Source organism: Zalophus californianus, chromosome X (genome assembly GCF_009762305.2).
Source record: "Zalophus californianus isolate mZalCal1 chromosome X, mZalCal1.pri.v2, whole genome shotgun sequence".
Lineage (NCBI taxonomy): Eukaryota > Metazoa > Chordata > Mammalia > Carnivora > Otariidae > Zalophus > Zalophus californianus.
In genome coordinates, this window is record NC_045612.1 from 6,286,343 (window position 1) to 6,295,098 (window position 8,756).

Below are 8,756 nucleotides of genomic sequence, written 5' to 3' on the forward strand. Positions count from 1 at the left end.
ACCAACAGTGCATGAAGGTTACCTTTTCTCCACATCCTTACCAACATTTGTTCTTTCTTGTCTTATTGATTTTAACTATTCTGATAGGTGTGAGGTGATAATCTCATTGTGGTTTTGATTTGCATTTCCCTGATGATGAGTGATGCTGAGCATCTTTTCATGTGCCTGCTGACTATATGGATGTCTTCTTTGGAAAAATGTCTATTCAGGTCGTCTGCCAATTTTTTAATCTGACTGTTTGATTTTTTTTGGCGTTGATTTGAATATATTTTGGATATTAACCCCTTGTCAGAAATATCATTTGTGGGGTGCCTGGCTGGCTTAGTTGGTAGAGCATGTGACTCTTGATCTCAGGGTCATGAGTTCAAGCCCCACATTGGGCATAGAGCTTACATTTAAAAAAAGAAGAAGAAGAAATATCATTTGCAAATATCTTCTCACATTCAGTAGGTTGTCTTTTAGTTTTGTTGGTTGTTTCCTTTGCTGTGCAAAAGCTTTTTATTTTGATGTAGTCCCAATAGTTTATTTTTGCCTTTGTTTCCCTTGCCTTAGGAGATGTATCTAGAAAAATGTTGCTATGGTTGATATCAGAGAAATTACTGCCTGTGCCCTCTTCTAGGATTTTTACAATTTCAGGTCTCACATTTAGGTCTTTCATCTATTTTCAGTTTATTTTTGTGTATGGTATCAAAAAGTAGTCCAGGTTCATTCTTTTGCATGTAGCTGTCTAATTTTTCCAGCACCATTTATTGAAAAGACTGTCTTCTCCCCATTATATATTCTTCCCCCCTTTGTGATAGATTAATTGACTATACAAATGTGGGTTTATTTCTAGGGTCTCTATTCTTTTCCATTGATCTATGTGCCTGTTTCTGTGCCAGTACCATACTATCTTGATTACTACAGCTTTGTGGTATATCTTAAAATCCAGAATTGTGATACCTCCAACTTTGTTCTTCTTTCTCAGGATTGCTTTGGCTATTCAGAGTCTCTTGTGGTTCCATACAAATTTTCATATTATTTGTTCTAGTTTTGTGAAAAATGCTGTTGGTGGTTTGATAAGGATTGCATTGAATCTATAGATGGCTTTGAGCAATATAGACATTTTGACAATATTAATTCTTCTAATCCATGAGCATGGAATATCTTTTCCTTCATTTGTGTCATCTTCAATTTCTATCATCAGTGTTTTATAGTTTTCAGAGGACAGGGCTTTTACCTCTTTGGTTAAGCTTATTCTAGATATTTCATTCTTTTTGGTGCAATTATAAATAATATTGTTTTTTAAATTTCCCTTTCTGTGACTTTGTTGTTAGTGTATAGAAACACTATCATTTTCTGGGTATTAATTTTGTATCCTGCCATTTTACTGAATTCCTTTGTTATTTCTAGTAGATTTTTGGTGGAGTCTTTAGGATTTTCTATGTACAGTTTCATGTCATCTACAAATAGTGACAACTTAACTTCTTCTTTACCATAATGGATGCCTCTTATTTCTTTTTCCTGTCTGATTATGGTGGCTGGACTTTGAGTACTATTTTGAATGAAAGTGGTGGAAGTGGACATCCTTATCTTGTCCCTGACCTTAGAGGGAGAGCTCTGTTTTTCACCATCAAGAATGATGTTAGCTGTGGGTTTTTCATATAGGGCCTTTATAATGTTGGGATATGTCCCCTTTAACCCCATTTTGTTGAGAGTTTTTTTTATCATGAATGGATGTCAAACTTGTCAAATGCTTTTTCTCCATCTATTAAGATTACCATATGATTTTTATCCTTTGTATCGTGGATGTGGTATATGATGTTGATTGATTTGCAAATATCGAACCATCCTTGCATCCTAAGGATAAATCCCACCTGATCATGGTGAATAACCTTTTTAATGTATTGTTGTATGCCTATTTGCTAATATTTCGTTGAGGATTTTTGCATCCATATTCATCAGGGATATTGGCCTGTAGTTTTCTTTTTTTGTGGTGTCTTTGTCTGGTTTTGGTATCAGGGTAATGCTGGCCTCATAGAATGTACTTGGGAGCTCTCCTTCCTCTTCTTTTTTTGGAACAGTTTGAGTACAATAGGTATTAACTCTTCTTTAAATGTCAGGTAGAAGTCACTTGTAAATCCATCTAATGCTGGACTTTTATTTGGGGGGAGTTTTTTATTACCAATTCAATTTCATTACTTGTAATCAATGTTTAGATTTCCTATTTCTCCCTGGTTCAGTTTTGGAAGATTGTATGTTTCTAGGAATTTATCCATTTCTTCTACATTGTCCAGTTTGTTGGCAGATATATAATTTTTCATAGTATTCTCTTATATCCTTCATATTTCTGTGGTGTCAGTTGTTATTTTACCTCTCTTATTTCTGATTTTATTTATTTGCGTTCTTTCTCTTTTTTTCTTGATGAGTCTGGCTCAGGGCTTATCAATTTTCTTTATCTCTTCAAAGAACCAGCTCTTGGTTTCATTGATTTTTTTCTATTGTTTTTTTAGTCGCTACATCATTTATTTCTGCTCTGCTCTTTATTATTTTCTTTCTTCTACTCACTTTGGGTTTTGTTCTTCTTTTCTAGTTCATTTAGGCACAAGTTAGATTTTTTTTATTTGAGGAATTTCAGGCAGAGGCAGGGAGAGTGTTCCGATAGCTTCTCGACCCTTTTAAAACCCAGCTTCTTTTTCTGCACCCCAGTACAATGGGGACTGGTATGGGCTTGTGGACCCTGGGCTTGCTGAAGTAGCAAGCTCATTAAGACAACTGGACCTAACCATTATGGTGTCCATACCCTGCTCTGGCCTAGGCTTTTAATGTGGGGTGGGAACGTAAACCAGGTCATTCTCCAGTCCTTCTGACCTGGAGAGCTTTTCCACAGCTCCTACACTACTTGGCAGAGTCCTAGTGTTGTCTCTTTTATATGCTAATTGTTCTTTTAAATTGCGGCTTTTCTCGGGACACCTGGGTGGCTCAGTCGGTTAAGTGGCTGCCTTCGGCTCAGGTCATGATCCCAGGGTCCTGGGATTGAGCCCTGCATTGGGCTCCCTGCTCCGCGGAGAGCCTGCTTCTCCCTCTCCCTCTGTCTGCCGCTCTGCCTACTTATGCTCTCTCTCTATCTCTGTTAAATAAATAAATAAAAATCTTTAAAAAACAAAAACAAATAACTGCGGCTTTTCTCCATGCCCAAGGACAGAGGAATCTGTTCCCAGTCCCTCAGTACTCTCCCTCCCCACTGCCATTCACAGTGTTGGAGGTGGGGGTTCCCTTTGTTACCATGTCTACATCTCTCTTGCTGTTGTCTTGCTATTCTCTCTGTCTTTGGTTGTTCAGTAGCTGTTCAGCTAGCCCTCAGTTCTTCTTCAGGGGATTTGTTTTATTAATAGGTGTAATTTGGTGTGTTCTTTGGAAGAGGTGAGTTCAGGGTCTTCCTACATCTCTTGAACCAGAACCACTATGCTAACTTTTCACATGCATTATTTTCATTTAGTCTTTCATCAAAGCTATAAAGTAAAGGCTATATTTTCCCCATGTTATTAAGACATTACTTATAATCTTCAAAAACTATAATTTAGGTATCGTTATCCACATTTTACAGCTGATGAAACTGAGTCACAGAGTATGAGGTTACCCAGAGTCATACTGCTAGTAGCAATTGACAGAGTCCAGTTTCTGACTCAAAGCTATGCTCTTAACAGCATTGCCTTTTTGAAAGAGCCACACATTGGCTATAGGCAAAAATATACTCCTGCATGCCCAATATCATAAACAAAATTAGAATGCAATTAATAAAGTAGGAATATAATAACAAATGTGGCAAAAGAGAATTATTCCTTAATATATAAAGAGCAATACAAATTGAAAAGAAAAATGTTATGACCCTAATGGAAAAAGAGATCAAGGGCAGGTATAGCAATTCACAAAAGTGTGTGTGTGTGTGTCTGTGTGTGAGTGTGTGTGCACATATGTAATATATAATTAGAGGAATATTGGTCAAAGTATTAACAAGTATCCTAGTGGTGAAATTATTAAATTACTTATTCATGGCTTTATACTTTTTTGTGCTTTTCACATTATCTACAATAGGTATATATTATTTTTATGATCTGAGAAAAATAAAAGCTACTCGTGTTAGCTTCAGATAACCCTGGTCTCATTGTAATTGCTAATCTTGTGATCCATTGTCCTCTGGAAGTTCACATCTACATTTGACAAGTTTCTCTGGGACAACATTTACTCATTTGTTTGTTTATTTGTTCATTCATTCATCCATCTAGTATAATATTTATTGAGCATCTACTAGTGTGCAGCCAGGCAATAAGTAAGTAAAATATGCAGACACGAGCTTTGTACAAAAAGCTACATTAGGAGATAAACTTAATGTAAATTACATGATTAATTAATCATTAATGGTGCTTAAGATATCCTAAGCTATTACAAATGGTTCCCTATACTCTGCTTATTCCTTTCATCTCTATATAGGCTATGTCAAATGATCCTAATTCACTAAATAAGCTATCAGTCTTTAGTAAGAAGGTGATGTCTTATGAAACAAAAGAACAAGACATTTCATACAGTTACTGTCTCCAATTACATTTTTAAATGAAATTTTTATTGAGATAATTGCAGATTCACATGCAGTTATAAAATAATACAGATTTTCCAAGTACGTTTTGCTTAGTTCCCCCTGATGGTAATGTTTAACAAAACTATAGTACAATATCACAACCAGGATATTGATATTGATATAGTCCACCCAACTTACTCAAACTTCTCCAGTTTTACTTGTACTCATTTGTGTATGTTTGCATGTTGTGTACACATGTGTATTTAGTTCTATGTACTTTTGTCACTTTGTGACACTGCCAGTCAAGATACAGAACGGTTCCATCACCACAAGGATCCCTTGTGTTTTGTCCATTTATAACCATACCCACCTTTCTCCTCCACCCCCTCCCACCCCACCCCTAGCCCCTGGCAGCCACTGGTCTCTTCTTCAGGATATACAAATGGGCAAAGGATATGAAGAGACATTTCAAGGAAGAGGACATACAGATAATAAGCACATAAAAAATGTTCAACATCATTAGCCATCAGAGAAATGCAAAATAAAACTACAAAGAGATGTTACTACAAACCTATCAGAATAGCTAAAATTAAAAAATAGTGACAACGGAAAATGCTGGCAAGGATGCAGAGAAACTGGATCACTCATCAATTGATGGTATGAGTATATTATGATACAGTAACTCTGGAAAAAAGATTGGCAGTTTCTTATAAAACTAAATATGCAGTTATCATATAGCCCAGCAATTGCACCCTTGGGAATTTATCCCAATTCGGTGAAAATTTAAGTTCACCCAAAAATCTGTACCTAATGTTCATAACAGCTTCACCTGTAATATCCCCAAAGTGAAAAAAAATCCAAATATCTTTCAACAGATGAATGGATAAACAAACTGTGATACATCCATACCATGGAATACTATTCAGCAATACATACAGCATCTTGGATGAATCTCTAAGACATTATGCTTAGTTGAAAAAAGACAGTCCCAAAAGTTTATACATTGTATTAGTCCATTTACATAACAGTTCTGAAATGCAATACATTGTAATTACTTTCTTTTTCTTTTGGCTCGATTCTTGTCAGGATCTTTGACAAAACCATGCTTGTAAATAGTTTAGATGATTTTGGCACTCTCTAGCATAAGGAATGTATCATATTTGATTATTGAATCCAGCTTGCTGTGATCTACACCCAATATATATAACTATATCATAGAGTTTCAAGGGGCACAGAAAATGTTTAACCACTAGATATAACTATCTCCACCCTACAGATGATGAACTGAGGTTCAGAGAGGTTAAATGTTTTGCCCAGGATTACACAGCAAGTTCCTAGTGTAGAATCAATATCAGGACCATGGAGATATCCTCACTCCAAGCAAGAATTCTCCACTGCTTCACTCCAACACTTCCACTTGGGTGCAGTGCCACTGTTTTCACTGTTTTCCTCCTACAGCCAAAGACACTTCCTTACTTCTTGAAGAAACCTCTGCTGCTGCCAATCAAGACACTTGCTGGAGATGCCAAATGAAAAAATATATATATATACTTCAGCACAGCCCTGCTCACTGTTTGTGCTTAGTTGGCAATGGTGATGATGATGGTGACAAATGAAAAGAACAGTGACTGCTAACATGTATTGGGGGCTTACTATGTGCCAGGCTCTATTCTATTTAACATGTATTAACTCATTTAATCCTTACAACAACTCTATGAAGTGGGTGCATAGGGTTTTATGCTTACAGTACTTTTTTTTACCTTTTTTTTTTCTGTGTGTCATGTGGCACCAGTGTCCTCTGCTGTGTAGGGAAAGTCTCTCTTGGAGATTAGTCTGGAAATCATGGAGTTTTAACATAATACTTGCTCCCAATCCTCTGAATTTCCATTTCACTGTTATCTTTTCACAAGACCTGTGTGTTTTTGAAAGTGAGTACAAGTTCATGAAAAGATGCTCAGCAATGCTCATCATCAGGGAAATACAAGTCAAAGCCATGATGAGATATCCCCTCACAGCTGTCAGAATGGCTAAAATAAACAACATGAGAAACAACAGGTGTTGGTGAGGATGGGGAGAAAAACACTCTTGCACTGTTGGTGGAAATGCAAACTGGTGTAGCCACTCTGAAAAACAGTATGGAGGGTCCTCAAAAAGTTAAAAATAGAGCTACCCTATAGGCCAGGAATCACACTACTAGGTATTTACCCCGGATACAAAAATACTGATTCGAAGGGGCACATGCACCCCAATGTTTATAGCAGCACCATCAACAATAGCCAAACTGTATGTAAAGAGCCCAAATGTCCATTAACTGATGAATGAATAAAGAAGATGTGATATATATACACCACGGAATATTACTCAGCCATCAAAAAGAATGAAATCTTTCCATTTGCAATGACATGGATGGAGTTACAGTGTATTATGCTAAGCAAAATAAGTCAGCCAGAGAAAGACAAATACCATATGATTCCATTCATGTGTGGAATTTAAGAAGCAAAACAAATGAGCAAAGGAAAAAAGAGAGAAACAAACCATAAAACAGATTTTTTTAAAGATTTTATTTATTTATTTGAAAGAGAAAGAGATAGAGTGAGAGAGCATGAGCAGGGGGTGGGGAGAGGGAGAAGCGGACTCCCTGCTGAGCAGGGAGCCTGATACGGACTCGATTCCAGGACCCCAGGATCATGACCTGAGCCGAAGGCAGACACTTAACAGACTGAGCCACCAAGGTGCCCCCATAAAACAGACTCTTAATAATAGAGAACAAACTGAGGGTTGATGGAGGGAGGTGGGTGGGGGGGATGGGGTAACTGGGTGATGGGGTATTAAGGAGGGCACTTGTGATGAGCAGTGGGTGTTATATGTAAGTGATAAATCACTAAATTCTACACCTGAAATTTTACCATATATATTAACTAACTAGAATTTAAATAAAAATTTGAAATGAAAAAAAAAGTGAATACAAGTTCAACAGTGACAGCTATAGCCATACTCTTGGATTCTTTATGCCTAGAAACTTGTACAAGGGAAATCCATGAGGTGACCCCAGCTATTTCTGTTCCTTCTTGGTGGGAGAACTATTTCGGTGTAAGGCAGGAGCATAGCACAGTGGTTCAGAATCTCAGCTCCACCACTTCTGCATACAGGACCTAAGGTAAGGCACTTATTACATTGGAGTCTCAGTTTCTCCATCTGTATAACAGGGATAATAACGTTCACCTTGGAGGACTGAGAAGAGGATTAGAAATGATGTATATAAAGTGCCTGACACAGTGTAGGTAGTCAATTAATTGTGGCTAGTATTAGTATGACCCTCTTTGGTTCCCTGGGAGCCACCCATGTACAGCCATTCATTTGTCAACAAAATCTGTTCCCTCTTTTCCTCAGTATAAGACTCCTTACTGGAGAGCACTCTTCCTTAAGCACACCAACCCTGAAAGTCCAGAAGATCATTTTTAAAGAACTGTGCTACCATTCAATGATTGTACTTGAAATACACATTTACTAAGAAGGGGAATGGATGTTGAGTACTTCTTTTTTTTATTTTTTTGAGTACTTTTTTTGCTTTAAGTACATCATCTTTTCATGTTGTTTCTAATCTGCTTTAGGCTGCTGTTGCTGTTCCTGGTTTTCAGCCATTCTAGAAGGTGCTACAATTCCCTTTCCTGATCTTAAACTCTAGCTTCCTCCACAACATCTTTCTGAAGGTTTTGCTACTGGTGTAGCTCATGTAAATCTTCAGCATCACTTGGTCCATTTCCTCTTCACACTGTTTCCTCAAATCCTCGTTCTTCTTTTTAAGCACATTCAGCCACGTTGCTAAGTCATTACGCATTTATTGAACACCTACTTGTTGCCAGATACTATTCTTAGTCACATTAAAGGGATGAATCATATGGACAAAAGCCCAGCCCTCATGGAACTTTAGTCAGAAAATCTACCAAATTTCTATTATGAATTTGGCTGAAATTTAAAGAAATCTTTACATTGTATATTATTTTGGAAATTGTCAACAGTTGAGGGAAATATTCTAGTATATAAGACAATGCCAAAACTATACCTGAGCCCCCAGTTTCAACAGTTCTGCTGCATGCTTTTAACTTGTACCCTACCACCTGGAGCCAGCACCTTGTACCCTACCACCTGGAGCCAAAAAGGAGGAGCCAAGAGTATTCCTTCTACTTCAAAATCTCCTTTC